Below are 26,658 nucleotides of genomic sequence, written 5' to 3' on the forward strand. Positions count from 1 at the left end.
AAACTGGAGGTTAAACGCCAGTTTCAGCATTTCTCAACTTCCATGATTCTGGCGTTTAACTTCCAGTTTAACCTTAAACTGGAGGTTAAACGCCAATTTCAGCTTTGGTGCATTTCTCATTCTGGCGTTTAACTTCCAGTTTAAGGTTAAACTAGAGGTTAAACGCCACTTTCAGCATTATATGGCTTGGCAGTTTAAGTTCCAGTTTAAGCTTAAACTGGAACTTAAACTCCACATGTGATCTTCAAGCTTCCTTTATTGATTTTGTTGCTTCCTTGCCTAGCCTCTTCTTCCCTGAAATCATCCAAACAATTGCATCAAGGTCTTGCAAAATTTCATGAGAAATCTTCTATTCATAGCATTCAAGTAATATAACTAAAAACTCATGAAATTTGTATCAAAATTATACTGTTTGGATGATTCATTACTTTGTTGTTCATTTAACCATTCTTGGTTACTTTAAGCTCAAGAAAATGCATAAAACAACTAAAACTAACAGGAAAATGCTAGTGAAACTAGCCTAAGATGCCTTGGCATCAGCGCCATCAACATGGTACGCTCAATTGCAATCTCAACTCTTTATCACAACTTCGCACAACTAACCAGCAAGTGCACTGGGTCGTCCAAGTAATAAACCTTACGCGAGTAAGGGTCGATCCCACGGAGATTGTTGGTATGAAGCAAGCTATGGTCATCTCGTAAATCTCAGTTAGGCAGATTCAAATGGTTATGGATGATTTATGAATAAAACATAAAATAAAGATAGAGATACTTATGTAATTCATTGGTGAGAATTTCAGATAAGCGTATGGAGATGCTTTGTCCCTTCCGTCTCTCTGCTTTCCTACTGTCTTCATCCAATCCTTCTTACTCCTTTCCATGGCAAGCTGTATGTTGGGCATCACCGTTGTCAATGGCTACAGTCCCGTCCTCTCAGTGAAAATGTTCAACGCGCTCTATCAAAGCACGGCTAATCATCTGTCGGTTCTCAATCAGGTTGGAATAGAATCCATTGATTCTTTTGCGTCTGTCACTAACGCCCAGCCTTCAGGAGTTTGAAGCTCGTCACAGTCATTTAATCCTCGAATCCTACTCAGAATACCACAGACAAGGTTTAGACCTTCCGGATTCTCCTGAATGCCGCCATCAATTCTAGCTTATACCACGAAGATTCCGATTAAGGGATCCAAGAGATATCCACTCAATCTAAGGTAGAACGGAGGTGGTTGTCAGGCACGCGTTCATAGGTGAGAATGATGATGAGTGTCACGGATCATCACATTCATCAAGTTGAGGAACAAGTGATATCTTAGAACAAGAATAAGCTGAATTGAATAGAAGAACAATAGTAATTGCATTAATACTCGAGGTACAGCAGAGCTCCACACCTTAATCTATGGTGTGTAGAAACTCCACCGTTGAAAATACATAAGAACAAAGTCTAGGGATGGCCGAATGGCCAGCCTCCCAATGATCTAAGAACTAGACATCCAAAGATAATCAAAAGATCTAAAATGATCCAAAGATCAAAATACAATAGCAAAAGGTCCTATTTGTAGAGAACTAGTAGCTTAGAGTTTACAAAAATGAGTAAATGGCATAAAAATCCACTTCCTGGCCCACTTGGTGTGTGCTTGGGCAGAGAATTGAAGCTTTCATGTGTAGAGACTCTTCTTGGAGTTAAACGCCAGCTTTTGTGCCAGTTTGGGCGTTTAACTCCCATTCTTGTGCCAGTTCCGGCGTTTAACGCTGGGCAGTTTTGAGCTGATTTGGAACGCCGGTTTGGGCCATCAAATCTCGGGCAAAGTATAGACTATTATACATTGCTGGAAAGCCCAGGATATCTACTTTCCAACGAAGTTGAGAGCGCGCCAATTGAGCCTTTGTAGCTCCATAAAATCCACTTCGAGTGCAGGGAGGTCAGAATCCAACAGCATCTACGGTCCTTTTCAGCCTCTGAATCAGATTTTTGCTCAGATCCCTCAATTTCAGCCAGAAAATATCTGAAATCATAGAAAAATACACAAACTCATGGTAAAGTCCAGAAAAGTGAATTTTAACTAAAAACTAATAAAAATATAATAAAAACTAACTAAAACATACTAAAAACATACTAAAAATAATGCCAAAAAGCGTATAAATTATCCGCTCATCAGGGATCCTGTGGGGTCCACAGATCCTGAGATGATCCTGCGGGATCCACAGATCCTGAGGTGTCAAGGATTTACATCCCTACACCAATTAGGCATGTAAAATGCCTTTCCATGCAATTCTGGCATTTAAATGCCGAAGTGATGCATGTTCTGGGCGTTCAACGCCCATGTACAGCATGTTTCTGGCGTTGAACGACAGTTCCATGCTTGTTTCTGGCGTTCAGCGCCAGCTCTCCTCAGGGTGCATTCCTGGCGTTTGAACACCGGGATGTTGCTTGTTTCTGGCGTTCAGCGCCAGATCCATGCTCTGTTATGGCGTTGAACGCCAGCCAGATGCTCCTTACTGGCATTTAAACGCCAGTAAGTCATTCCTCCAGGGTGTATTTTTCTTCTGCTATTTTTTATTCTGTTTTTAATTTTAATATTTTTTCGTGACTCCACATGATCATGAACCTAATAAAACATAAAAGAACAATAAAATAAAAAATAAAATTAGATAAATAAAAATTGGGTTGCCTCCCAATAAGCGTTTCTTTAATGTCAATAGCTTGACAGTGGGCTCTCATGGAGCCTCACAGGTGATCAGGTCAATGTTGTATAGTCCCAACACCAAACTTAGAGTTTGGTTTCGGATTTTCAACACCAAACTTAGAGTTTGGTTGTGGGGATTCAACACCAAACTTAAAGTTTGATTGTGGGGGCTCTGTTTGACTCTGTACTGAGAGAAGCTCTGCATGCTTACTCTCCCTTGTTACAGAAGGATAGTCGTGTGCCTTAAACTCAAGGTAGTCCCCATTCAATTGAAGGACTAATTCTCCTCTGTTAACATCTATCACAGCTTCTGCTGTGGCTAAGAAAGGTCTTCCAAGGATGATGCATTCATCATCCTCCTTCCTAATGTCTAAGATTATGAAATCAGCAGGAATGTAAAGGCCTTTAACCTTTACCAACACGTCCTCTACTAATCCATAAGCTTGTCTTACTGACTTGTCTGCCAGTTGTATTGAGAATAAGGCAGGCTGTACCTCAATGATCCCCAGCTTCTTCATTACAGAGAGTGGCATAAGATTTATGCCTGACCCTAGGTCACACAGAGCTTTTTCAAAGGTCATGGTGCCTATGGTACATGGTATTAAGAATTTCCCAGGATCTTGTTTCTTTTGAGGTGAAGTTTGCTGAACCCATGTATCAAGTTCACTAATGAGCAAGGGAGGTTCACCTTCCAAAGTCTCATTACCAAATAACTTGGCATTCAACTTCATGATAGCTCCTAGATATTGAGCAACTTGCTCTCCAGTTACATCTTCATCTTCTTCAGAGGAAGAATAATCTTCAGAGCTCATGAATGGCAGAAGGAGATTTAATAGAATCTCTATGGTCTCTATATGAGCCTCAGATTCCTTTGGATCCTCAATAGGGAACTCCTTCCTGCTTGAGAGACGTCCCATGAGATCTTCCTCATTAGGATTCACGTCCTCTCCCTCCTCCTTGCATTCGGCCATATTGATTATATCAATGGCCTTGCACTCTCTTTTTGAATTTTCTTCAGTATTGCTTAGGAGAGTACTAGGAGGGGTTTCAGTGATTTTCTTACTCAGTTGGCCCACTTGTGCCTCCAGATTTCTGATGGAGGATCTTGTTTCATTTATGAAACTTAAAGTGGCCTTAGACAAATCAGAAACTAAATTTGCTAAGTTAGAGGTATTCTGTTCATAATTCTCTGTCTGTTGCTGAGAAGATGATGGATAAGGCTTGATATTGCTGAGCCTATTTCTTCCACCATTATTAAAGCCTTGTTGAGGCTTTTGTTGATCCTTCCGTGAGAAATTTGGATGATTTCTCCATGATGAATTATAGGTGTTTCCATAAGGTTCACCCATGTAATTTACCTCTGCCATTGCAGGATTTTCAGGATCATAAGCTTCTTCTTCAGAAGATGCCTCTTTAGTACTGTTGGATGCATTTTGCCATCCATTCAGACTTTGAGAAATCATGTTGACTTGCTGAGTCAACATTTTGTTCTGAGCCAATATGGCATTCAGAGCATCAATTTCAAGAAATCCCTTCCTCTGAGGCATCCCATTATTCATGGAATTTCTCTCAGAAGTATACATGAATTTGTTATTTGCAACCATGTCAATAAGTTCCCGAGCTTCTGCAGGCATTTTCTTTAGGTGAATGGATCCACCTGCAGAGTGGTCCAATGACATCTTGGAAAACTCAGATAGACTATATAGAATATATCTAATATGGTCCACTCTGAAAACATGTCAGAAGGACACTTTTTGGTCATCTGCTTGTATCTTTCCCAAGCTTCATAGAGGGATTCACCATCTTTTTGCTTGAAGGTCTGAACATCCATTCTAAGCTTGTTCAGCTTTTGAGGAGGAAAGAATTTATCCAAGAAGGCCGTGACCAGCTTATCCCAGGAGTCCAGGCTATCTTTAGGTTGTGAGTCCAACCATGTTCTAGCTCTGTCTCTTACAGCAAAAGGGAAAAGCATGAGCCTGTAGACTTCAGGATCTACTCCATTCGTCTTAACAGTCTCACAAATCTGCAAGAACTCAGTTAAAAACTGGTAAGGATCTTCAGATGGAAGTCCATGAAACTTGCAGTTCTGTTGCATTAGAGCAACTAACTGAGGTTTCAGCTCAAAATTGTTTGCTCCAATGGCAGGAATTGAGATGCTTCTTCCATCAAACTTGGACGTGGGTTTAGTAAAATCACCAAGCATCCTCCTTGCATTATTGTTGTTGGGTTCGGCTGCCTTCTCCTTCTCTTGTTCAAAAATTTTAGAAAGGTTGCCTCTGGATTATTGTAATTTAGCTTCTCTTAGTTTCCTCTTCAGAGTCCTTTCAGGTTCAGGATCAGCTTCAACAAGAGTGTTTTTTTCCTTGTTCCTGCTCATATGAAAGAGAAGAGAACATGAAAAGATGAGAAGTCCTCTATGTCACAGTAAAGAGGATCCTTATTATTAGTAGAAGAAGAAAAGAATAAAGAAAGGAGAATCCAAACACAAGGGTAAGGATAGAGGCTGTGATTGGAGATGAAGAGAGGTGAAGAGAAGTGTTAGTAAATGAATAAATAAATAGAAGAAGATGAGAGAGAGAAATCAAAAATTAATTTTGAAAAGGAGTTAATGATTTTCGAAAATTAAAGATAAGATAGAATTAAAATTAAAATTTAAAACAATTAGTTAATTAAAAAGAATTCTTTTGAAAAAGAGGGAGGTATTTTCGAAAATTAGAGAGGGGAGAGTAGTTAGGTGGTTTTGAAAAAGATAAGAAATAAACAAAAAGTCAAATAATTAGTTGGAAGAGATATTAAAATCAAATTTGAAAAGATAAGAAGATAAGAAGTTAGATAAGATATTTTAAAATCAAATTTTTGAAAAAAGATAAAATTAAAAAAAATATGATATAAAAGATAAAATAAAAAGATATGATTAAAAAGATATGGTTAGAAAAGATTTAATTTTTAAAATTAAAATTAATTGCTTAACTAACAAGAAACTAAAAGATAAGATTCTAGAATTTAAAGATTGAACCTTTCTTAACAAGAAATTAACAACTTCAAATTTTTGAACCAATCACATTAATTGTTAGCATAATTTTCGAAAATAAAGATAAAATTAAGAAAAAGATTTTTGAAAAATATTTTTAAAAAGAAAATTTCAAAAATTAATAAGAAAAGTAAAAAAGATTTGATTTTTGAAAAAGTTTTGAAAATATAAGATTTTTAAAATTGAAAATTTGACTTGACTTGTAAGAAACAACTAATTTTAAAATTTTTTTTGACTAAGTCAACTCAAATTTTCGAAAATTATGAGAAAATTAAGGAAAAGATAATTTTTTATTTTTGAATTTTTAATGATGAGTGAGAAAAACACAATTATGACCCAAAACATGAAAATTTTGGATCAAAACATATTATGCATGCAAGAATACTATGAATGTCAAGATGAACACCAAGAACACTTGAAGTTCATGATGAACATCAAGAACATATTTTTGAAAAAAATTTTGATGCAAAGAAAACATGCAAGACACCAAACTTAGAAATCTTTAATGCATGGACACTATGAATGCAAAAATGCATATGAAAATAATAAAAGACACAAAACAAGAAAACATCAAGATCAAATAAGAAGACTTACCAAGAACAACTTGAAGATCATGAAGAACACCATGAATGCATGAATTTTCGAAAAATAATGCATAAATTTTTAAAAACATGCAATTGACACCAAACTTAAAAATTGACTCAAGACTCTAACAAGAAATACAAAATATTTTTTATTTTTATGATTTTATGATTTCTTTGTATTTTTATTATTTTTTTTCAAAAATATTCTTTAGGAAAACGAAAATAAAGACAAATTTTTGAAAGATTTTTGAAAAAAATTTTTTTGAAAAGAAAATAAAAAGAAAATTACCTAATCTGAGCAACAAGATGAACCGTCAGTTGTCCATACTCGAACAATCCCCAGCAACGGCGCCAAAAACTTGGTGGACGAAATTGTGATCATCAACAATGGCTCCAAAGACTTGGTGCTCTCAAACACAAATCATACTTTGTCACAACTCCGCACAACTAACCAGCAAGTGTACTGGGTCGTCCAAGTAATACCTTACATGAGTAAGGGTCGATCCCACAGAGATTGTTGGTATAAAGCAAGCTATGGTCATCTTGTAAATCCCAATCAGGCGGATTCAACTATATTAAGAGATTATTGGATTTTCGAATAATAATAATAAATTTAAACAGAAAATAAAGATAGAATTACTCATGTAATTCAATGATGGGAATTTCAGATAAGTGTATGGAGGTGCTGTGTTCCTTCCGAATCTCTGTTTTCCTACTGCTTTTATCCAATCTTTGTCACTCCTTTCTATGGCAAGCTGTATGTAGGGCATCACCGTTGTCAATGGCTACATCCCATCCTCTCAGTGAAAATGGTTCAAATGCTCTGTCACAGCACGGCTAATCATCTGTTGGTTCTCGATCATGTTGGAATAGAATCCTTTGATTCTTTTGCATTTGTCATCACGCCCAGCAATCGCGAGTTTGAAGCTCGTCACAGTCATTCAATTCCGGAATCCTACTCGGAATACCACAGACAAGGTTAGACTTTCCGGATTTCCATGAATGCCACCATCAATTCTAGCTTATACCACGAAGATTCTGATTAAGGAATCCAAGAGATATGCGCCCGGTCTAAAGTAGAACGGAAGTGGTTGTCAGTCATGCGTTCATAGGTGAGAATGATGATGAGTGTCACCGATCATCACATTCATCATATTGAAGTGCAACGAATATCTTAGAATAAGAATAAGTCGAATTGAATAAAAAATAGTAGTACTCGCATTGAAACTTGAGGTACAGCAGAGCTCCACACCCTTAATCTATGGTGTGTAGAAACTCCACCGTTGAAAATACATAAGTGATGAAGGTCCAGGCATGGCCGAATGGCCAGCCCCCAAAATATGATATGAAATTCGAAAATAGGGAGAAGGACCAGATATGTGGTCAAAAGACTAGATAGTCAAAGACATCTAATAAACTAGTAAAAAGTTCTATTTATACTAAACTAGCTACTAGGGTTTATAGAAGTAAGTAATTGATGCATAAATTCACTTTCGGGGCCCATTTGGTGTGTGCTTGGGCTGAGCTTGATCTATCCACGAGCTGAGGCTTCTCTTGGAGTTGAACGCCAAGTTGTAACGTGTTTTGGGCGTTCAACTCTAGTTCGTGACATGTTTCTGGCGTTTGACTCTAGAATGCAGCATGAAACTGGCGTTGAGCGCCAGTTTACATCATCTAATTACGAATAAAGTATGGACTATTATATATTGCTGGAAAGCTCTGGATGTCTACTTTCTAACTCCATTGAGATCGAGCCATTTGGAGTTCTGTAGCTCCAGAAAATCCATTTTGAGTGAAGGGAGGTCAGATTCCAACAGCATCAGCAGTCCTTTGTCAGCCTCCTATCAGAGTTTTGTTCAGGTCCCTCAATTTCAGCCAGAAAATACCTAAAATCACAGAAAAATACACAAACTCATAGTAAAGTCCAGAAATGTGAATTTAGCATAAAAACTAATGAAAACATCCCTAAAAGTAACTAGATCATACTAAAAACTACCTAAAAACAATGCCAAAAAGCGTATAAATTATCCGCTCATCAATTACCTTTAGCAAAATAATTTTCTTAAAATAAATCACAAATAACTAATTATTTGATTTTCAAAAGCTAGGATTGTTACATTCTACCCACCTTAGAAAAATTTTCACCCTCGAAAATTATTCTAAGAAAATAAATTTAAACTCAAATCAAAGAAAACGGAATCTATGAACAAAAATTTAAGCATGGTCAAGAATGAAGATTTGAAAAAAGTCAGGTAAGCAATTAGATTCACAAGCAAGGAAAGGTATACAAGAACAATAAGATAAGGTTGAAAGATAAGCAAGTTATATGCTGACGAGGAAATCCAAAACAAGGAATTCAAATGAAAACAATGAAGAGATAGCACAAGTTCACATGGCACGAATAAAGATTATACGTCGAATCGAAGCTAACTTCATAACTTCTAACGCTCCCAAACCCCGTGAATCGCATTACCTATTCTTCTATTTCATCTATGACAACCCATTAGTGTTCCCATATACATAAATAATTAGTATTAAGTTGGCCAGACCTAATACCATGAGGCATGCAATGGTAAACCAACAGTGTTAATCATCAGACAATCATGCATATAAAACTCAAACTCTCGTTATCAGAACAAGTAACAAAGCATGACAAACACTCAGAGTATGCAATGAAGCATAGTGAGTCCATTCCCAATGCTCTAACAGGAACAAACTGCTCTAATACCATTTGTAACGACCCAACTTCCAGAACGTCATGATCGTACCGAAAGTAAGGCATTACTAACCTGCTTTCCTTTATTAACTATTTACTATTGAGCCTTTAGTTCGATATTGCGTTTCAGTTTCTAAAAAAAATTCTAGAAAATTTTGTTTTTGATTATCAAAATCATATATCAAAAATTTTAAAGTAATAATAATCACATAACTATTAATAATAATATCTGTCATACAAAAGATTTCAAATAAAACTCAGATACAAATCATATTCCTCTGTATAAAATAAAAATCTTAAGCAATAAGTGCGAGGAAACTCTATGAAAGCAATTTAACTCATATATTTAACTCATAAATATAGTCCAATAATCGTCCACAGCTTCAAATTGAGTCTTCAAACCTGTGTCACTGAAAGGGGGAAAGATTTTGGGGTGATAACAAACCACACATTATCAGTAGGGAATGGGAATGCCGCAAAAGTAATGATTGGCATGCAAATAATTAACTTTGCTTAATAAACCATCTTTGTCAAACCCCTTTGAAATACTTTTTAATCTTACTTTAGATAAATAATTACTTTCTTTAAATTTCTAAACCCAAAACAGATCTCAATCGCAAAACTTGTCATATTAAATATCTTTCAGCCACATAATTGATTCTCAGTCATAACAACATATATTAATCATCTCTATCCATTCACAAACTACTAGCACAAGTAAGAAACTCAATTCAACACACAAATAAATCACAATAAGACAAATAACACAATCATAGAGACGTAATACAGGCAAACACAACCAAATGTAAATGAACAACCAATATGATGCGTGTCTGTCCTAAACAGGCCATGAGCTCACGTGTCGTTTTACACCCTGCAGCCCGACATTACCTAGGAACAAGTCCCAGATATGGCTTCCCTTTGTGTCCTTAGTGCATATGTGTCGGTGGTAAGAATACCACTCCTTCGTGACTACCGGCAGTCGATGCAAAGCCCAACCCCATAATATACGCACAAGGAGAAACAGTGATCCTCTGTTTGTGGGCATCCCCGAGATCATTTCACAAACAAAACAGAGATCTTCAGTTCGTGGGTTATTCCCCGAGATCAATACACAATAACATAGCGATCTTCAGTTCATGGGTGTTACTCGAGATCAATACACAGCAAACAATGATCTTCAATTCGTGGGTCATATCCGAGATCAACATATAGCAATTCATGGGTTTTTCCCGTAATCAATGATTATCAGTCTGTGGGTTTTTCCCGCATATAAATCAAATAACAATTTATAGATTTCCCCGAGATCAATGATCATTCAGTTCGTGGGTACTTCCCGAATTTAACCAATTATCAGTTCATGGATTTTCCCTGTAGTTAAACAACTAATAGCTCGTGGGGTATTCCCGCCTTTTATTGTTTTTCATTATCCTTTCTCAATCTCAATAATCCACAAATCAATCTTCATTCTCTCTTTCCCTTTAAATCCTTATCACATCTTCTTAAACCTTTCTTAACTTTCTCAAGCATTTGTTCATGAAAATCTTAATCCTCATTTCAGTTCATAATCTCTACTTTGGCAATCTTGAGTCAAGCCAACTTTAAAACTATTTTTCAGTTTAGTTCTCTATCAAAAGACTTAAAAAAATCATTTATTTTAAATTCATTAAATAGCTTTCAAAACATAACCTCTGATTAGAAGTAATCAAATAAAACTCTTTCTCAAGTTTACTAACTTTCCAAATACTCAAAAATCATCTCTCTTTACTATTCAAATTCAAATATTATAAATTCATCAAACTTTTAAAAAGTAATCCTTTATTTCAAGCTTAAAACATAATTCTTTTCATATTGAATCAATCTCAAAACATAGTTTCTTTCTTAAATAATTTAATTTTGAAACATAAACCTTTCTTTGGTAAATCGAATTTAAAATAGAATAATTCCTTTCTTAACTAAATAAAACTTAAATAATCATTTTTCAAATCCAAGCTTCTAAAATAACTTCTCAAATAAAACCTCAGATTTTATAAAATTTTGGCAGCATCTCCCCTAAAACTCGGACTTAGCCACCCTTACGGGTTCTTTCTTTTCAACATCTTATCAAGCCTTTCTCAACAATTATCACAACAGGAGATTCTCAATCAATCAAACACTCATAATTCGCAATAATCAACAATTAAATCATACTCCGCAATTTCCACATAATCCATCTATCCAACTTCTATCTTATCAATTTATAACTATTTTCAACATATCATAGAATCCTTTCAAAATTAAACTCAATCAACCAGTAACCCCAAAAATCAGCCTTCCATAATTTAAAGTCGTTTACTTGTTAACAAAGTAGCTATTTTGTTTTAGAAGTCATATTTCAAGAGAACAACTCGGTAATCAAACTTCAATCTTTTAGCAGTTCTCAAACATAATTCTGATTAATCATGAATCAATATTAGCAAGCATCAAAACTAATTTCAACCAGTCACAAGTCAATTTCACAGCCATTCTGACATATCAGATTGCTAAAATCTACAGCAAACGCTTATTCTCAATAATCAAAATATAGCCACAACTTAAACCATCATCACGATAATCCCAAACCAAACACAAATCCAACTCAGTTCATCAATTATCAATATGATAACTTTTCAATAGTTAACTCATCAAATTTTAGTGTAACAAGTATTATCAAATGAATCACCATTCACAGCCACATTTCAACCAATTCAGCAATATCACATAGGTCAGAATTCTCAATAAATCCATCAAAATCAGAAAACCAATATGAGTCACAGCATTAACCAAAATTAAACTTGTCAAATTAATTACTCACAATAACAAAACCCAGTGACATTCTTATCCATAACCTAAACTCAATAAACTAATTGAAACACCAGAATATCATCTCAGTACCAAACTTAATCCAAATTTCACAACCTCAAACTAAGCTTATTCCTATCAATTAATCATATTTATGAATTATTTGCAATTACACACTAAACCTCGTTGGCATTCATAAATTAAAACTGTTAATTTTAAAATAAATCCCATAACTCAAAGTCGAAACTCGCAAAAATCACTAAACGCAGCTGCTCCAATAGCAGTTTCCAGCACCTATTTCCATGGCAGCAACAATGACAAGGTTAAACGCCTCCTCTCCTCTCCGATCTGGGATTCCAGAAGTAGCAGCCATTTTCAAACAGAGCCAGTAGCAACGTGAGGTGGTCACGGCAGCAATCAGAAACGGTGAATTCAAATAGGATAACAGTAAAAATTCTGGAAACTCCATGCTAACTCAAATTGAAGCAAGAGCCAGAATGCCTTACCTCAATTAGACAATAATAACAGAATGAGGAAACGGCGGCAGCAGGAACGGCAGCCCAGGGGTGACGGCGATGCGACTCCACCACCAGTGACCAAGAAGTACAGCAGAGGCGTTTACCCCACTCAACGGTGTTCTCTTCCTCAACTGGTCTTCCTCCACCCATGAGCTCCTCTCTTGGCGGACCAGAGAAGCACAAACGGAGCTTCATTGTGACTCTCTGCTTTGGACAGCGACGCACAGCAGTGAGACTCGGCGGCGGCGGCGCTATGGCTCAGCAACGGTGGCACAAACAGCAACGCGAACAGCTCGCCTTCCACCTCATGCCACTCCACCTCTGTCTTCCTCAAACCCAACGTCGTTCTCCCCTGCTTCTTCGAGCTCGATGGCAATTGACCAACGGCGGCGCGGTGGGTCGCGCTCCTCCAGCATCACGCCTTCTCCCTCCTCCCCTTAGTGATAGTGGCGCGACTCATGGTTCCATGGATGGCGGCGACAAAGCCCTAAGCAGCAGCGATCCTGGGTTCAGCAACTGCACTCTCTGTTGATCTCTTTCTCCCTCAGACGTGGCAACGACAGCGATGGCGGCACTCAACCCGCCGGCGCCATCCTTTTCTCCTTCTTCCTCTCTTGTCCGTGTGTGAGTTTGAGTGGGGCTGAGTGTGTTACGCTGAAAAGGGTGAAAGAGGTGTGGGGGTGCGGCTGAGGCAAAAGGGTTTAGGATTAGGGTTTCTAATTAGGAACTTATGATTTTCAATTTGAGAAATTAGGGTTTCTGAGTTGATTTGGGAATTTAGGTTTAGGAATTAGGGATTTTATAAAGAATATGGATAGATATGATTAGATATTTTGATAAAATTAGAGGGTAGAGTAATTTTAAAATCAAATATGCTCTATTAAAAATATTTAGGAACATTATTTATCAACATATTTCTAGGCTCAATCAATTATTTCTAATTTAAAATATAAAATGAACATATTAATCACATGTTTATAAAATATAACTTAAACTCAATATTAATTATTCAAATTAAATGATATAACTTTTTATCAAAACTCTAATTTCAATTTGTGTAGAATAATTAATTATAATAAAAATTATACTTGAACATTAATTAACTTAAACTTAAAGTATTTATAAAAATTAAACTAACCATTTCTAATAAATTAATCTCTAAGAGTACAAATTAATAAAATAGAACATAATTCATTAAAAATTACTTAAATTGAACAGTACAATTCTTTCTTCTTTTTCAATTACTAAAATTATAATTTCAATTATACCAAATATCTAATAAAGTTTATATAAAAATTCTAATTAATTCAAACTTCAATTATCATGAAACTCTATTTAATTACCTTTAGCAAAATAATTTTCTTAAAATAAATCACAAATAACTAATTATTTGATTTTCAAAAACTAGGGTTGTTACAGAGGAAGCCATGATTGTGGAAGAAGAGGAATGAGTGGTTGAAGATTTAGGAGATGCGGAACCACCATGGGAATTTCAAGAACCTCTCTCCAAGAAACTTAATATTGATGTTGAGGAGGGTGTACAACCTCCAAAGCATACCATAGTCGGAAACTTTGAAGAGGGTAATCAAGAGGAAGACTCCATCATTAATGAATTCTTATCCAAAATGGAATCCTCTCCCATGGAATTTGAAGTTGAAGTTATTGAAGACAACTCACCATCAAGAAACGTTGATACTCTTGTTGAAGATTCTTTCAATGAATGTGAAGCCGATGTTGAAGTAGATTTCACACAACCTCCCAAGTTTGACTCGATTGAGGATGAGGAGGAATTGGAAGAAGTCAACAAGCAAGAAGAATTTGAATAAAGTTATCAAGAGGTAGTAGCAACCAAGGAAGAGCATAAGGAAGTCGACCTTGCATTGTCTAAGTGTAGGGAAGTCACCCTTCCTAAGTCACCATCCAACACAACATTCAAGTGGGTAAAATTCCTATCCCTAAGCTTTATTTTCTCACTTGAATATGGTTTAATTGAAAATGATGGGCAACTTAGAGCTCTTTGTGGAACTAAGAGTAAGAAAGAGTTATGTAGTGGTTAGAAGTTTGGAATTAGGCTCATCGAGGTCAAGTTTTCAAGACATAGGGACCATGATTGGATAAATGCTACTTTGTATGGGTCTAAAAGGAAGATTTGGTGTGCTAAAGAGAATTCTATGTGTCAACCACCCGGATGGAAGAACCATGATGCTCAACTTGAAGACGGGTGTGAAAATAAAACATGGGATCTCGGTTCGGAGCATGAAAACCAACTATGGGAGCTCATATCTTGGGTAGAACTTTGCCAAAGCTTGATGAAGATGGTTGGAATTTCTTTCAACCATTTGAGAAGCAAAGATCCTTGGAGATTTAAGGATGAATATAAGCACAAGCCACCATAACAAAGAGCTTCCGAAACGTCCAACTTAAGGACTTAAACTAAAAGTGCTAGGTGGGAGACACCCCACCATGGTAAACTCTTTCCACTCTCTTGTAGCTTTGATTAATAAGTGATTTGAGTTACCATTGTAGGTAGTTTCCTTTTTATATATGCCTGTTTCAATAATTTGGTTGTTGAGTGGTTAACATATAATTTATACTTGTTAGTAGTTGGAAAACCTCAAAACCATAATAAGATTTTGTTAATGTTGCATTTGTAGTTGGTTGTATATTGTAGGTAGTGTTAGGGAGATTTTAGGCTGTTTTTAGTGTTCCCGAAAAAAAAAAGAAAAAAAAGGGGGCAGGGACGCGTACGCACGCTATACGCATACGCGTCAATACACAGAGGTAACATCATACTTAATACCCGAGAGTTAGGCGCACATCGCGCCAACACTAAGCTTCTCGCACAAGCCGCAACCCACACGGACGTGCATAGTACTGGTGCACGAAATTGCAATCACACTTTTGCAATCCCGCACAACTAACCAGCAAGTGCACTGGGTCGTCCAAGTAATACCTTACGTGAGTAAGGGTCGATCCCACGGAGATTGTCGGCTTGAAGCAAGCTATGGTTATCTTGTAAATCTTAGTCAGGATATCAGAAATTATCAGGATTGATTGTGAAAAGCAAAAGAACATGAATTAAGTACTTGTTTTGCAGTGATGGAAAATAGGTTGAGGTTTTGGAGATGCTCCATCTTCTGAATCTCTACTTTCCTACTGTCTTCTTCTTCAAGCACGCAAGGCTCCTTCCATGGCAAGCTGTATGTAGGGTTTTGCCGTTGTCAATGGCTACCTCCTATCCTCTCATTGGAAATGTTCAACGCACCCTGTCACGGCACGGCTATCCATCTGTCGGTTCTCAATCAGGCCGGAATAGAATCCAGTGATTCTTTTGCGTTTGTCACTAACGCCCCGCCTTCAGGAGTTTGAAGCTCGTCACAGTCATTCAATCATTGAATCCTACTCAGAATACCACAGACAAGGTTTAGACCTTCCGGATTCTCTTGAATGCCGCCATCAGTTCTAGCTTATACCACGAAGATTCCGGTTAAAGAATCCAAGAGATATCTACTTAATCTAAGGTAGAACGGAGGTGGTTGTCAGGCACACGTTCATAGTTGAGAATGATGATGAGTGTCACGGATCATCACATTCATCCGGGTTAAGAACAAGTAATATCTTAGAATGGAAGCAAGCATGATTGAATGAAAAACAGCAGTAATTGCATTAATCCATCAAGACACAGCAGAGCTCCTCACCCCCAACCATGGGGTTTAGAGACTCATGCTGTAAGAAGTACACAAAGAAACGTGTAAAGTGTCATGAGGTACAGATACAATGTCAAAAGATCCTATTAATAGTGAACTAGTAACCTAAGGTTTACAGAAATGAGTAAATGACAGAAAAATCCACTTCCGGGCCCACTTGGTGTGTGCTTGGGCTGAGCATTGAAGCTTTCATGTGTAGAGACCTTTTCTGGAGTTAAACGCCAGCTTCCATGCCAGTTTGGGCGTTTAACTCCAATTTTTATGCCAGTTCCAGTGTTAAACGCTGGGATTTCTGAGGCTGATTTGCAACGCCGGTTTGGGCCATCAAATCTCGGGCAAAGTATGGACTATTATACATTGTTGGAAAGCCCAGGATGTCTACTTTCCAATGCCGTTGAGAGCGCGCCAATTGGGCTTCTGTAGCTCCAAATAATCCACTTCGAGTGCAGGGAGGTCAGAATCCAACAGCATCTGCAACCCTTTTCAGCCTCTGAATCAGATTTTTGCTCAGATCCCTCAATTTCAGCTAGAAAATACCTGAAATAATAGAAAAACACACAAACCCATAGTAAAGTCCAGAAAAGTGAATTTTAACTAAAAACTAATAAAAATATACTAAAAACTAACTAAATCATACTAAAAACATACTAAAAACAATGCCAAAAAGCGTATAAATTATCCGCTCATCACAACATCAAACTTAAATTGTTGCTTGTCCTCAAGCAACTGAAAATCAAATAAGATAAAAAGAAGAGAATATACTATAAACTCCAAATTATCAATGAAACTTAGCTCCAAATTAGATGAGCGGGACTAGTAGCTTTTTGCCTCCGAACAGTTTTGGCATCTCACTTTATCCTTTGAAATTCAGAATGATTGGCTTCTTTAGGAACTCAGAATCCAGATAGTGTTATTGATTCTCCCAGTTAAGTATGATGATTCTTGAACACAGCTACTTTATGAGTCTTGGCTGTGGCCCAAAGCACTCTGTCTTCCAGTATTACCACCGGATACATAAATGCCACAGACACATAATTGGGTGAACCTTTTCAGATTGTGACTCAGCTTTGCTAGAGTCCCCAATTAGAGGTGTCCAGGGTTCTTAAGCACACTCTCCTTTGCCTTGGTTCACAACTTTTATTTCTTTCTTTTTCTCTTTTTTTTCGAAATTTTTTTTTTGTATTCACTGCTTTTTCTTGCTTCAAGAATCATTTTTATGAATTTTCAGATCCTCAGTAACATGTCTCTTTTTCCATCATTCTTTCAAGAGCCAACAATTTTAACATTCATGAATAACAAATTCAAAAGACATATGCACTGTTCAAGCATACATTCAGAAAACAGAAAGTATTGTCACCACATCAAACCAATTAAGCTAGTTTCAAGGATAGATTCGAAATCTTGTACTTCTTGTTCTTTTGTGATTAAAGCAGTTTTCATTTAAGAGAGGTGATGGATTCATAGGACATTCATAGCTTTAAGGCATAAGCTTTAAATTTTATTAATTATGAATTAAGAACAAGACTCAAAAATAGATATAAAATGAAACTAAAAATAGAAAAAAAATAGAAAACAGAAAATTTAAATAGGCTCCTAATGATAGAGGTTATCACAGAGTTAGGACTCAACAACCTTGATTTTGAGAAGTGGATGCTCCCTCAAATTGAGGGGAGAACTTTTGGCGTTTCCATTCTTGAAGCTCACGCCCCTGCTTCTCTTGTTCCTTCAGCAATTTGCAGAGCATGCAGTTCTGATTCTGCTGTTCTTCCTTAAGTTGCTCCATAGTCTCTTGCAACTTGGTGATAGATGCTTCCAGGCTGGCCCAGTAGCCAATTTCAGGAAATTCAGGGAGGAACTCCTGCGCCCTCCTTTTGATAGAGTTGTCTTGTGTTTGTCCTTCCATTGACTTCTTGGTGATTGGATGTTCAATGGGTATGAATTCATCTACTCCCATCTTTACCCCAGCCTCTTTACAGAGCAAGGAGATCAGGCTTGGGTAAGCCAGTTTGGCTTCAATGGAATTCTTATTTGCAATTGTGTAGATCTCACAAGCAATCACATGATGGACCTCCACTTCTTTTCCAAGCATAATGCAATGAATCATCACTGCTCTCTTGATAGTGACCTCAGAACGGTTGCTAGTGGGCAATATGGAACGCCCAATAAAGTCTAGCCAACCTCTTGCAATTGGTTTGAGGTCTCCCCTCTTGAGTTGGTTTGGGACACCCTTTGAATTGGTTATCCACTTAGTTCCAGGGAGGCATATGTCCTCTAGAACTTGATCCAACCCTTTATCTGCTCTCACCATTCTCCTATTAAAGGATTCAGGATCATCTTGCAGTTGAGGTAACTTGAAGATCTCTCTTATTTTGTCCAGATGGAAGTACATAACTTTCCCTCTGACCATGGTTCTGTAGGTATGGTAAGCAGTTCCAGTCATTCTCTGCTTATCTGTTAGCCACAGATTTGAGTAGAATTCCTGAACCATATTCCTTCCAACCTTTATCTCAGGATTGGTTAGAACTTCCCATCCTCTGTTTCGAATTTGCTCTTGGATCCCCAGATATTCATCTTCTTTCAGATCAAATTTAACTTCCGGGATCACTGACCTCAGACCCATTATTTTGTGATAATGGTCTTCATGTTCTTTAGTTAAGAACTTCTCTTGATTCCAAAGATTCTTTGGATTATTCTCTTTCTTTCCTCTTAAATTGGTTTGTTTTCCCTTAGGAGCCATGATCTTGATGAATCTTGGCTTAGTGATCACAGAAAAGCACACCAAACTTAAAGGTTTGCTTGTCCTCAAGCAAAAGAAAGGAAAGAAGAGAGAGAGAGGAGAAGAGCAAATTTGAATGGTGCGGGGGAATGAGGAGGCCGAACGTGTTTTTATAAGGGAGGAGGAGATTTCGAAAAAATTTAGAAGAGATTTGAGAAGATATGGAGAGAATTTGAGAGAAGGGTGGTTGTTTGTTTTTTTTTTGAACAAGATTTGGGGTTGATTTGAGTAAGATTTGAAGAATGATTTTAATTTTTGAAGATTTGAAAGTGAATGATGAAAGGTTGAAGTGTGTTTATGTAGAAAAGTATGGGTAAGAAAAGGAAAGTTTGAAAAAAATTTGATTGGAAAACAAAATCTGGGTCCCCCACCTTTCTGGCGTTAAACGCCCAGAATGGCACTCATTCTGGCGTTTAACGCCCATTTGTTGCCCCTTTTGGGCGTTTAACGCCCAGCCAGGTGCCCTGGCTGGCGTTAAACGCCAGAATCCCCTTTGTCACTGGGCGTTTTTCTAAACGCCCAGGATGCTGCACACCTGGCGTTAAACGCCCAGAATGGTGCCCATTCTGGCGTTTAACGCCCAAAATGCCCCTTACTGGCGTTTTTTCGCCAGTAAGTTCTTTTTGTCTGCTTTTTGCGCTGAATCCTTCTGTAACTCTGTGAATTCCTTCATTTTTGATACTTGCCTCTGTAAAAACAAAACATATGACCTACTAATGACTGGGTTGCCTCCCAGCAAGCGCTTCTTTACTGTCTTTAGCTGGACCTTTACTGAGAATAACTCAAGTCTCAGTTTTGAGCATTCCTGCTCAAAATTGCCTTCAAGATAATGCTTGATTCTTTGTCCATTAACAATGAACTTTTTGTCAGAATCAATATCCTGAAGCTCAACATATCCATATGGTGACACTCCTGTAATCACATACGGACCCCTCCACCGGGATTTAAGTTTTCCTGGAAACAATTTGAGCCTAGAGTTGAAGAGCAGAACTTTTTGTCCTGGCTCAAAGACTTTGGTTGACAACTTCTTGTCATGCCATTTCTTTGCCTTTTCCTTATAAATTTTTGCATTTTCAAAGGCATTGAGTCTGAACTCTTCTAGCTCATTCAGCTGGAGCAATCTTTTTTCACCAGCTAACTGAGCATCCATGTTTAGGAATCTGGTTGCCCAGTAGGCTTTATGTTCCAGTTCCACGGGCAGATGACAGGCCTTCCCATACACTAGTTGGTATGGAGAGGTTCCTATAGGAGTCTTGAATGCTGTTCTGTATGCCCACAGAGCATCATCCAAACTCTTTGCCCAATCCTTTCTTCGGGCTATCACAGTCCGTTCTAGGATTCTTTTTAATTCTCTGTTTGAGACTTCAGCTTGCCCATTTGTCTGTGGATGATAAGGAGTTGCCACCTTGTGGCTAATTCCATATCTGACCATAGCAGAGTATAGCTGTCTACTGCAGAAATGAGTGCCCCCGTCACTGATTAGTACTCTGGGAACACCAAACCTGCTGAAGATGTGTTTCTGGAGGAATTTCAGCACGGTCTTGGTATCATTAGTGGGTGTAACAATTGCTTCTACCCATTTAGATACATAGTCCACTGCCACCAGAATGTAAGTGTTTGAGTATGATGGTGGGAATGGACCCATGAAGTCAATTCCCCATACATCAAACAATTCTATCTCTAATATCCCTTGTTGAGGCATGGCATATCCGTGAGGCAAGTTACCAGCTCTTTGGCAACTGTCACAGTTACGCACAAACTCTCGAGAGTCTTTATAGAGAGTAGGCCAGTAGAAGCCACATTGGAAGACTTTAGTGGCTGTTCGCTCACTTCCAAAATGTCCTCCGTACTGTGATCCATGGCAGTGCCATAGGATCCTTTGTGCTTCTTCTCTGGGTACACATCTGCGGATCATTCCGTCTGCACATCTCTTAAAGAGATATGGCTCATCCCATAGGTAGTACTTGGCATCTGAAATTAATTTCTTTCTTTGCACTCTGCTGTACTCCTGGGGTATGAACCTCACAACTTTATAGTTTGCAATATCTGCAAACCATGGAGCTTCCTGAATGGCAAAGAGTTGCTCATCTGGGAAAGTCTCAGAGATCTCAGTAGAAGGGAGGGACGCCCCAGCTACTGGTTCTATTCGGGACAGATGATCAGCTACCTGGTTCTCTGTCCCTTTTCTGTCTCTTATTTCTATATCAAACTCTTGCAGAAGCAACACCCATCTTATTAGCCTGGGTTTTAAATCCTGCTTTGTGAGTAAGTATTTAAGAGCAGCATGGTCAGTGTACACAATCACTTTGGATCCCACTAGATAGGATCTAAACTTGTCAATGGCATAGACCACTGCAAGTAACTCTTTCTCTGTGGTTGTGTAATTCTTCTGTGTGTCATTTAGAACACGGCTGGCATAATAAATGACGTGCAGAAGCTTGTTATGCCTCTGTCCCAACACTGCACCAATGGCATGGTCACTGGCATCACACATTAATTCAAATGGCAATGTCCAATCTGGTGCAGAGATGATTGGTGCTGTGACCAGCTTAGCTTTCAGGGTCTCAAACGCCTGCTGACACTGTGTGTCAAACACAAATGGTGTGTCAGCAGCTAGCAGGTTACTCAAAGGTTTTGCAATTTTCGAAAAATCCTTTATGAACCTTCTGTAAAATCCTGCATGCCCCAGAAAGCTTCTGATTGCCTTAACATTGGCAGGTGGTGGTAATTTTTCAATTACCTCTACCTTTGCCTTATCCACCTCTATTCCCCTGCTTGAAATTTTGTGCCCAAGGACAATTCCTTCAGTCACCATAAAGTGACATTTTTCCCAGTTTAAAACCAGGTTAGTCTCTTGGCACCTTTTCAGGACAAGTGCTAGGTGATTAAGACAGGAGCTGAATGAGTCTCCATATACTGAGAAGTCATCCATTAAGACTTCCAGGAATTTCTCCACCATATCAGAGAAGATGGATAACATGCATCTCTGAAAGGTTGCAGGAGCATTACACAGACCAAAAGGCATCCTCCTGTAGGCAAACACGCCAGAAGGGCAAGTAAATGCTGTTTTCTCTTGGTCCTGAGGATCTACTGCAATTTGGTTGTAACCTGAATAGCCATCCAAAAAGCAGTAATAATCATGACCAGCTAGTCTTTCTAGCATTTGGTCTATGAATGGTAAAGGAAAATGATCCTTTCTGGTGGCTGTATTGAGCCTTCTGTAGTCAATACACATACGCCACCCTGTGACTGTTCTTGTAGGAACCAGTTCATTTTTTTCATTATGAACCACTGTCATGCCTCCCTTCTTGGGGACAACTTGTACAGGGCTCACCCAGGGGCTATCAGAAATAGGATAAATAATCCCAGCCTCTAGTAATTTAGTGACCTCTTTCTGCACCACCTCCTTCATGGCAGGATTTAGCCTCCTCTGTGGTTAGACCACTGGTTTGGCATTATCCTCCAACAGGATCTTGTGCATGCATCTGGCTGGGCTAATGCCCTTAAGATCACTTATGGACCACCCAAGAGCTGTCTTGTGTGTCCTTAGCACTTGAATCAGTGCTTCCTCTTCCTGTGGATTTAAAGCAGAGCTTATAATCACTGGAAAAGTGTCACCCTCTCCCAGAAATGCATACTTCAGGGATGGTGGTAGTGGTTTGAGTTCAGGTTTGGGAGGCTTATCCTCCTCATGAGGAATTTTCGAAAATTCCTTTGTTTCCTGTGGTTCTTCTTGATCAGGTTGAACATCCTTGAAGATGTCTTCAAGCTCTGATTCTAGGCTTTCAGTCATATTGATCTCTTCTACCAGAGAGTCAATAATGTCAGTGCCCATGCAGTCATTTGGTGTGTCTGGATGCTGCATAGCTTTTACAGCATTCAACTTGAACTCATCCTCATTGACTCTCAGGGTTACTTTCCCTTTGTGTACATCAATGAGAGTTCGTCCAGTTGCTAGGAAAGGTCTTCCTAGAATGAGAGTTGCACTTTTGTGCTCTTCCATTTCCAGCACCACAAAGTCAATTGGAAAGGCAAATGGCCCAACCTTAACAATCATATCCTCTATTATGCCTGATGGATGTTTAATGGAGCCATCAGCAAGTTGGAGGCATATCCGGGTTGGTTTGACTTCTCCAGTCAACCCAAGCTTTCTGATAGTGGATGCAGGTATTAGATTGATGCTTGCTCCAAGATCACATAGGGCTGTCTTGGTGCAGGCACCTTCTAATGTGCATGGTATCATAAAGCTTCCTGGATCTTGAAGCTTTTCTGGTAAACTTTTCAGAATGACTGCACTGCATTCTTCAGTGAGAAACACTTTTTCAGTTTCTCTCCAATCCTTCTTATGACTTAGGATCTCTTTCATGAACTTAGCATAAGAAGGTATTTGCTCAAGTGCCTCTGCAAACAGAATCTTTATTTCAAGAGTCCTTAAATAGTCTGCAAAGCGGGCAAATTGCTTATCCTGTTCCGCTTTGCGGAGTTTTTGAGGATAAGGCATCTTGGTTTGATATTCTTCAACCTTAGATGCTGCAGGTTTATTCCTTACAGAAGTGGTTGAAGAAGCCTTTTTAGAGGGATTACTGTCAGCACTCTCAGGTGTCTGATCCTCCCTTGGCGTCTGAACGCCAGGAATGGGTGAAGATTGGGCGTTAAACGCCAACTTCTCTCCATTTTCTGGCGTTTGAACGCCAGAACTGGGTAAGGAATGGGCGTTTAACGCTAGCTTTCCTTCCCCTTCTGGCGTTTGAACGCCAATAGCATTCCTCTCTGGGCTCTTACTGTCCTCAGAGGGATTTTGAACAGTGGTTTGGTTGTCCTCTGTCAATTGTTTCTTATTTGGCTTTTTGCTCTTTTGAGCAGTGTTATTCAGTGTCTTACCACTCCTCAGTTGAACTGCTTGACATTCCTCTGTTATCTGTTTAGATATTTGCTGTTTTGCTTGATTCAACTGCAGTTCTATGTTCTTGTTAGCAACTTTAGTTTCATGGAGTATCTCTTTAAATTCTGCTAACTGTTCTGTCATCAGGAGCAATTGTTGATTAAGCTCAATCATCTGTTCTTGAGGATTAGGATCAGTGACTACTGCCATGACTTCCTCTTTTGGAGAGAACTCATTGCTAGAGTACAAATATTGGTTTCTAGCAACAGTGTCTATAAGCTCTTGAGCCTCTTCAATAGTCTTCCTCATGTGTATAGATCCACCAGCTGAGTGGTTTAAAGACATCTGAGCTTTTTCTGTAAGCCCATAGTAGAAGATGTCTAACTGTACCCACTCTGAAAACATTTCAGAGGGGCATTTTCTTAGCATACCTCTATACCTCTCCCAGGCATTGTAAAGGGATTCATTATCCTCTTGTTTAAAGCCTTGGATGTCCAGCCTTAGCTGTGTCATCCTCTTTGGAGGGTAAAAATGATTCAGGAATTTGTCTGATAACTGTTTCCATGTCTTTATGCTTGCTGTAGGTTGGTTATTCAACCACCTTTTAGCTTGAACTTTTACAGCAAATGGAAACAGTAATAGTCTATAGACATCCTGATCCACCTCTTTATCATGTACTGTGTCAGCAATTTGTAAGAACTGTGCCAGAAACTCAGTAGGCTCTTCTTGAGGAAGACCGGAATACTGGCAATTTTGCTGCACTATGATAATAAGTTGAGGGTTTAGCTCAAATCTGCTTGCTTTGATGGGAGGTGTACAGATGCTACTCCCATATGCAGCTGTAATGGGGTTAGCATATGACCCCAGAGTCCTTCTGGACTGATCAATTTCACTTAGGTCCATAGTGGATAAAGGGAATTGATATGGATTGCAAATAGATAAATTTTGTTTTTTTTTTTGAATTAACCGAAAAAAAATAAAATTAAAATAAAACAAAAGGAAAATAAAATAAAAAAATTCGAAAATTAAAAGAAAATAAGAACAAAGCAAATTGAAAACTGAATCAATTAGTTAATTAAAAAGATTTTGAGATTAGGAATTAGAAAGATATGATTGAAAAATTTTTATGAAAAAGATTTGATTTTTGAAATGAAGAAAGAGAAAAACAACAAAATGACACCAAACTTAAAATTTTTAGAAAATCAAACACAATTTTTCGAAAATTTTAAAGGAAAAACACAAAGAGGACACCAAACTTAGAATTTTTACGGATAAAAAAAAGGACTAAAGACATGCAAATTCGAAAATTAGAAGAAAAACAAAAGCATGCAATTGACACCAAACTTAAAATATGAAACTAGACTCAACTAAAAAACTCTAAACCAACAAAAATAAAACAGTCCTAATCTAAGCAACAAGATAAGCCGTCAGTTGTCCAAACTCGAACAATCCCAGGCAAGGGCGCCAAAAACTTGGTGCACGAAATTGCAATCACACTTTTGCAATCCCGCACAACTAACCAGCAAGTGCACTGGGTCGTCCAAGTAATACCTTACGTGAGTAAGGGTCGATCCCACGGAGATTGTCGGCTTGAAGCAAGCTATGGTTATCTTGTAAATCTTAGTCAGGATATCAGAAATTATCAGGATTGATTGTGAAAAGCAAAAGAACATGAATTAAGTACTTGTTTTGCAGTGATGGAAAATAGGTTGAGGTTTTGGAGATGCTCCATCTTCTGAATCTCTGCTTTCCTACTGTCTTCTTCTTCAAGCACGCAAGGCTCCTTCCATGGCAAGCTGTATGTAGGGTTTCGCCGTTGTCAATGGCTACCTCCCATCCTCTCATTGGAAATGTTCAACGCACCCTGTCACGGCACGGCTATCCATCTGTCGGTTCTCAATCAGGCCAGAATAGAATCCAGTGATTCTTTTGCGTTTGTCACTAACGCCCCGCCTTCAGGAGTTTGAAGCTCGTCACAGTCATTCAATCATTGAATCCTACTCAGAATACCACAGACAAGGTTTAGACCTTCCGGATTCTCTTGAATGCCGCCATCAGTTCTAGCTATACCACGAAGATTCTGGTTAAAGAATTCAAGAGATATCTACTTAATCTAAGGTAGAACGGAGGTGGTTGTCAGGCACACGTTCATAGTTGAGAATGATGATGAGTGTCACGGATCATCACATTCATCCGGGTTAAGAACAAGTAATATCATAGAATGGAAGCAAGCATGATTGAATGAGAAACAGCAGTAATTGCATTAATCCATCAAGACACAGCAGAGCTCCTCACCCCCAACCATGGGGTTTAGAGACTCATGCTGTAAGAAGTACACAAAGAAACGTGTAAAGTGTCATGAGGTACAGATACAATGTCAAAAGATCCTATTAATAGTGAACTAGTAACCTAAGGTTTACAGAAATGAGTAAATGACAGAAAAATCTACTTCCAGGCCCACTTGGTGTGTGCTTGGGCTGAGCATTGAAGCTTTCATGTGTAGAGACCTTTTCTGGAGTTAAACGCCAGCTTCCATGCCAGTTTGGGCGTTTAACTCCAATTTTTATGCCAGTTCCAGCGTTAAACGCTGGGATTTCTGAGGCTGATTTGCAACGCCGGTTTGGGCCATCAAATCTCGCGCAAAGTATGGACTATTATACATTGTTGGAAAGCCCAGGATGTCTACTTTCCAATGCCGTTGAGAACGCGCCAATTGGGCTTCTGTAGCTCCAGAAAATCCACTTCGAGTGCAGGGAGGTCAGAATCCAACAGCATCTGTAGCCCTTTTCAGCCTTTGAATCAGATTTTTGCTCAGATCCCTCAATTTCAGCCAGAAAATACCTGAAATCACAGAAAAAACACACAAACCCATAGTAAAGTCCAGAAAAGTGAATTTTAACTAAAAACTAATAAAAATATACTAAAAACTAACTAAAACAT

The 26,658-nt window shown here is 38.3% G+C and overlaps 1 non-coding gene across 1 annotated transcript; it reads left to right on the top strand.

The window, feature by feature from the left end:
* The first annotated feature begins 4,420 nt into the window (after nucleotides 1-4,420).
* On the top strand, nucleotides 4,421-4,524 carry LOC130948871 (small nucleolar RNA R71). Its single transcript, XR_009073287.1, has one exon. It is a non-coding gene; the product is annotated as a small nucleolar RNA R71 (small nucleolar RNA).
* Nucleotides 4,525-26,658: the final 22,134 nt, after the last annotated feature.

Source organism: Arachis stenosperma, chromosome 1 (assembly GCF_014773155.1).
Source record: "Arachis stenosperma cultivar V10309 chromosome 1, arast.V10309.gnm1.PFL2, whole genome shotgun sequence".
Taxonomy (NCBI): Eukaryota; Viridiplantae; Streptophyta; class Magnoliopsida; order Fabales; family Fabaceae; genus Arachis; species Arachis stenosperma.